The 6000-nt window shown below is 42.9% G+C and overlaps 1 protein-coding gene across 1 annotated transcript in view; it reads right to left on the reverse strand.

The window, feature by feature from the left end:
* znf462 (zinc finger protein 462) overlaps window positions 1-4102 on the reverse strand; it is a 128652-nt gene extending 124550 nt beyond the window's left edge. The window contains exon 1 of the mRNA XM_052019389.1: window positions 4076-4102. The gene's annotated coding sequence lies outside the window, so the exon portion shown is untranslated. The remainder of the gene's footprint in view (window positions 1-4075) is intronic.
* Between the last annotated feature and the right edge of the window lie 1898 nt (window positions 4103-6000).

The following is a 6000-nucleotide window of genomic DNA, read 5'->3' on the forward strand; positions in this document are numbered from 1 at the left end:
TGGCACACTGTCCATTACATCTTGCCAACCACAATAAGACATACAGGATACCCCTATGTTACAGCTGTTTGGATAACAGAAATTCACCCTTACAGAATTCACAAATCACCTCCAAAAAATCTGAGATTCAGATAAGATATCTTTATTAGTCACAAGTACATCGAAACACACAGTGAAATGCATCTTTTGCATAGAGTATTCTGGGGGCAGCCCACAAGTGTCACCATGCTTCCGGCGCCAACATAGCATGCCCACAACTTCCTAACTAGTATGTCTTTGGAATGTGGGAGGAAACCGAAGCACCCAGAGGAAACCCATGCAGTCACAGGGAGAACATACAAACTCCTTACAGACAGTGACGGGAATTGAACTCGGGTCACTGGCACTGTAATAGTGTTACGCTAACCGCTACACTACCGTGTATGTGGAAAATAGTAAATAAATAAACATAAAATAATTTTTTTTAACTCGGATTTCTTCACGCACACATAGATGGTGCAGTTGTGCGATATGGAAAATCATAATACAGATGGTTTTCTAGGAATGTAACCCCTGCCATAACATAACAGTCGCCTGTATTTATAGCCACTCTCTGCTTGTCAACCAACTTTCTATCCATGCCAAAACCACCAGCTTTTCCACAATAACCTTTCAAACATATAAGGGTTCTTGACATGGTGGACGTGGAGGTGATGCTTTCCTCTTGTGGGAGAATCTCGAACTAGGGACCACTGTTTAAAAATAACAGGTCTCACACTTCAGACAGGGTGAATATTTGGAGCTCTCTTGCTCAAAGGGTAGTGCAAGCAGATCTGAGATCTGCTTTGAGGCAGAGATAGATTCCTGATAAGCAAGGGGATGAAAGGTTGCCATGAGTGACCTCATGGGAACCATAAATGTGGCCTGAGCAGGTAAGAGTGGGCTGCAGTCAGGATGGGGAGCGTTAATGAATAGCTCAGGTTCCAGCTCCTTAGAGGACAAAGTCACATATCAGCTCTGCTCTGGAAAACTTAGTTGAGGACTTTGATGATGTTGCCTTCAGACAAAGGTAAATAAACATGCACATGGAGGGGATTGGAACTCCCTCCAGCCTGCCTATGAGGTTCCAAGAATAATAGCAAAATTCAGGTCCAACCCTGGGTATGGCTTTGAGCTGAGCCTGGAACCCATTCATTCCCGCTTTGAAATGGCAGCTGACTCCAAGGCAACACCTGGGAACCCCAACGCATTGTGGTATGTGATGGAATGGTCACATCTTCCATTGCTGCACAGGCAGAAGTCATCGACCTCTGCTGCCATGGCACTGGGTGCCTGTGTTCAAAGGCTTGTGAGGTGTCTCAGCACTCCGGCAACATGTCCTCCCAACAGGTTCTGGAATAGCTGTGATCTACTTCAGGACTCCATTGGTGGGTTTCCAATGTGTTGAATGTGGCTCCAGGCTCCCATTGCAAAGGAACTTGTTATGGGTGAAGACTGACTGCAGTGAAGAGCCAAGGGTTCAGGTGATAGCCCTTTATCCGCAGGGGCCACTTGTTGGTCTGGCAATGGTGGCTTGAATATGGTGAATTCAGGTATCTCATAATTACTCAGGTGAGATGTCTGGTTGCATAGTCTTGGCAGTCGTGACCACCAGTCTGTCACCATAGGCTGTTTGAAGGCGAGGAAATGATAACCATTGGTAATTGGTTTATTATTTCCACATGTACCGAGATACCGTGAAAAGCTTTTGCTTGCATGCCATCCAGACAGATCATTCCATACACAAGTACATCCAGGTCATACAAAAGGAAAAAAAAAACAGAATGCAGAATATGGAATTACAGTTACAGGGAAAGTGCAGTGCAGGTGGACAATAAGGGCGCAAGGGCCAGAGGGAGGAAGATTGAGAGATCAAGAGTTCATTTATATCATATGATGTCTGTTCAAGAGTCTTATGACAATGGGATAGAAGTTGTCCTTGAGCCTGATGGTATGTGTTCTCAAGCTTTTGTATCTTCTTCCCAATGGGAGGGGGGAAAAGAGAGAATGACCAGGGTGGGAGGGGTTCTTGATTACATTGGGTTCTCTCCCAAGGCAGTGGGAAGTATAGACAGAGTTAAATGAGGGGAGGCTGGTTTTCATTATAAACTGGGCTGTGTTCACAACTCTCTGCATTTCCTTGTGGTCTTGAGCAGAGCAGTTGCCACACCAGGCTGTGATGCAACTGGATAGGATACTTTCTATGGTGCATCTGTAAAACATTGGCGAGCGCTATCGGGGACATGACAAATTTCCTTAGCCTTCTGAGGAAGTAGAGGCACTGGTGTGTTTTCTGCTCTTGTCCCAGATAGGGTAGGATCTTGGTTTAAAGTTCTTAACTGATCTCCCCAAGGTACAGTCAGCCTTAGACCCTGGGGAGATCAGTTTATCAGCAACGTTATGTGCCCTTGCCACCAGCTATTCTTTACTCAAAGAAAAAGAGATGAATTCCTCTTGCTGTGGTGACCCTTTGTCATGGAGTCATCGAGAGATAAAGCATGGATGCAGGGCCTCTGACCCACCGAGTCTGCACCAACCATTAACCATCTGTACTAATCCTGTATTAATCTATTCTCCCTACATTCTATCAACTCCCCCAGATTCTACCATTCACCTACATACTAGGGGCAATTTGCAGTGACCAATTAATCCACTGAAATGTTCAACAATGTGCAAAAAAAAGAGTTAAGAATGGTGCTTGCAGTAACTTCATGACATAATCCTAAAGCAAAGGAATTAAGGGTTCCTGTAACCTTTATTACCACAGCTGATGGCTGGAGCAGGTTAGAGCTCTCAGAGATGACCCTTTGGAGAAACTTAGCTTCCAAACACGCTGCTTTTCAGTCAGATGCACTTATAATGTTCCCTGAATGTTGTTGGAGTGTAGGTCGGTCTGCTAAAGGCCCTCCTCCTTCTTCCAATCGGACCTTATCTTAAGGTCCTCTCCTCCCCCTTCCTGTCTTCTTGGACTGTCAACAAGCACAAGCCATTTCTGGCACTCGAAGGACTCCCTCACAGCCCAGCATCAGACATAGCAAAAGGTTTTACCTTTCATAAAAGTGTGGACTCGTCACTGTTCTCGAGTCTCCCAATCCAGTAATCAATCCCCACCAAACTTGAAAGTCCTTGAGGACCCCTTTCAACAGCACAGATTGGTGTTCTTCCTGCTGCAGAGATCAGGTTTCCCAGCAAGGTTCACATAGTGCTCTGTTTGGACCAACACAGGGCAGGCCAGGGCAGGTTGTCAAAGCAGCACTGAACAAGAATTGACATCACTAACTACTTCCCCTACGCACTTCCAGCGTGCTCACTCAATGTACCTAGTATCCCGCAATTCAACTTGACAAGTCAGACTCAAAATGCGTTGCACCAATCAGCACCCAAGAGAAATCAAGCCATGTAACACAGTGCTGCATTGAAGGATTTAATCCTGTATTCCACTTCAGAACACCAAGAGGAGGAAAGTTGTTCAGGCCTGATCAATGTGAGGGTTTGAATTTAGCCATCTCAACATACACAATTACTTGATAATCAGTAAGCAATAAGGCAAATAAAACATTTTTACCCCCTGAGCATTATTGAGACAATGATAGTTGAAAAGAATTGCCATTCACAAGCAAAAATTATATGTTGATAAACAATCCATACATCGGATGTTTACCAGACTTAGAAAAATAACAGTTATCAACAGAATAGTGTATGGATCATTGTTATGTGTTTAGATAATGCACAGCAATTACTATCGAGCCTTCATTGGCAGAAATCAAAACAAAGTCCAAATACCTCTGGATCTTCAGTTCTGTCCACTTGACCATCCTTGAATTTAATTGCTCCATCATAGGTGGCTGTACCTTCAACTACTAAGCTTTGGAAGTCACACCCTAAGCCTCATTATCTTTTTGCCTCACTCTGCTCTACAATGACTTCCTTTACAACCAACCTCTTTGATCAAGATTTGGATCATCTTTTCTAATCTTCCTATTTGGCTTACTCTGACAATGCTCCTAGGCGGTGCTTTGGAACATTTTGCCATGCTGGAAATGCCTTATAGATGTACCTAGTTTTTGCTGTGATGTTTCTCCAGTTGAACACTCAGGATGATTCACAGTGAGAAGAATATTATTTGGGTTAGTCAGTCATGGTGAGTAACTGCAAAGGTCTTGTTTGACTGAAACGTTTTGCGCCAAGATTGATCATTGTGGAGACCACTCAGCAATTAGATTTGGTTATCTCAGAAGAGATGATGTGCAGTACAATGAATGCAGAAAATACAGTCAATCCCAAATCTCTGATCAAATCTCTGAAGTTACTTAGATGAGCACCTCAATGCATCGGCAAAATCAATGTCATTCTAAAGAAGCAAATTCCTGAGCTGAAAATAAAGAGACCTTTGGTGACTAGAATCCACCAAATCATTTTTTTTCTTCTTGAGCAGCATTTGGTGGTTGACCTTGATATTAAACCCTTTCCATTGCTTGTGGAAGGGTAATGATCCCACTTATAAAGTGGTTGCAAACACAGTTGATCTGGGTTACGGTCCTTGAAGAGTAGTTCAACCCAGGATAAAAAACAAAACCACGTTCAGCTTCAACATAGCCACAAAATCTCTTGGAACTTCATTTGACTCCAGGTGACAGATGTCTGAGCAGATGGCATCTTTCATTCTTTTAATATTAGATGATATAACAGTATGCAAACAAGGTCAGATGTCCCATAGATTTGGCTCTGATATTTCTTCAGAGGATAGAGAGGCTTATGGACTAAAATATACAATGTAACATTAGTAACAAGCAAGCTAGTATAAGATGTTTGACCTGAACTGTACCATTGAATGTTAAAATTACATGAAAAAGTGAATTCTAGACTGTTTGTAAGCTTATTCATTACCAATTCTAAACAATGTAATTTTAGTCTGTTGGGGAGTAGTACTGACAGCCAACAAACAGGTTGTTTGCTGTTAGTTCAACAAGCTTTGTTGATAGTTCAACAACTATCAAGTCCTCAAGGAATGAGGTCAGACACTTGGAAAGGTTCAGTTGGGATTAACGGGAATGGCACCTGGGATGAAGGTTATGAGGAGAGGACAGAGAAGCTGGGTTTATTACCCCTGTAGAGAGGTCAAGGGGAAAGTTGATAGAGATGTTAAAAATAATGAGTAGATGCACTGAAGGAAGGGGGCACAAATTTATGGTAGTTGGCAAAAGGACAGAAGGTGACATGAAGACAAATATTTTTAACTCGGTTGCTATGACCTGGAATGTGCTGGACCAAAAGACGATGGAAGGAGATTCAATAGTAACTTTCAAAAGGGAATTGGATAGTGCAAGAAATGAGGAAAGAACAGGAGAGGCAGGAATGACCAGAAAGCTGCCAATGGCATGATGGACAGTATTGTCTCATTCTCTCCTGTATCATTCTATGATATGACACCTAGGTAGAAAAAAAAACGCTCAAATCTCCCCATGCTCTTCCCCTTCTCTATCCCTTTCATCCCCTCCACCCCTGCAACTGCCCCAATTCTGACTTTTAATCCCTCTGCTTTTGGTGGTGGTGTCCTACTTCACACACCTTGGAATTCCCTCCCCAAAACTTCCTGCCTTACTGAATTTCTTTCGTTCTTCAAGACATCCCTTAAAACTTTGACCAAGGCTGTGATAGCTTGCAATTCCAAAGCCGTACAGGTTAGGAATTTGTGGGCATGCTATGTTGGCACCGGGAGCATGGCGACACTTGCGGGCTGCCCCCAGAACATTACGCAAAAAGATGTATTTCACTGTGTGTTTCGATGTACTGTACATGTGACTAATAAAGATATCTAATCTAATCTAATATTATCATCTTTTCTGGCCTTGTATCAATTTAATGCTCATGCTACTATGATGCACCTTGGGCCATTTAACCACAGCTAGGATGCTTCATCAAAGGAAGTTGTTGTTGTGCTTACTGATAGGCTGAAAGAAGACTGAAGTACAAGTTAATTTC

This window comes from Pristis pectinata, chromosome 7 (genome assembly GCF_009764475.1).
Source record: "Pristis pectinata isolate sPriPec2 chromosome 7, sPriPec2.1.pri, whole genome shotgun sequence".
NCBI lineage: Eukaryota > Metazoa > Chordata > Chondrichthyes > Rhinopristiformes > Pristidae > Pristis > Pristis pectinata.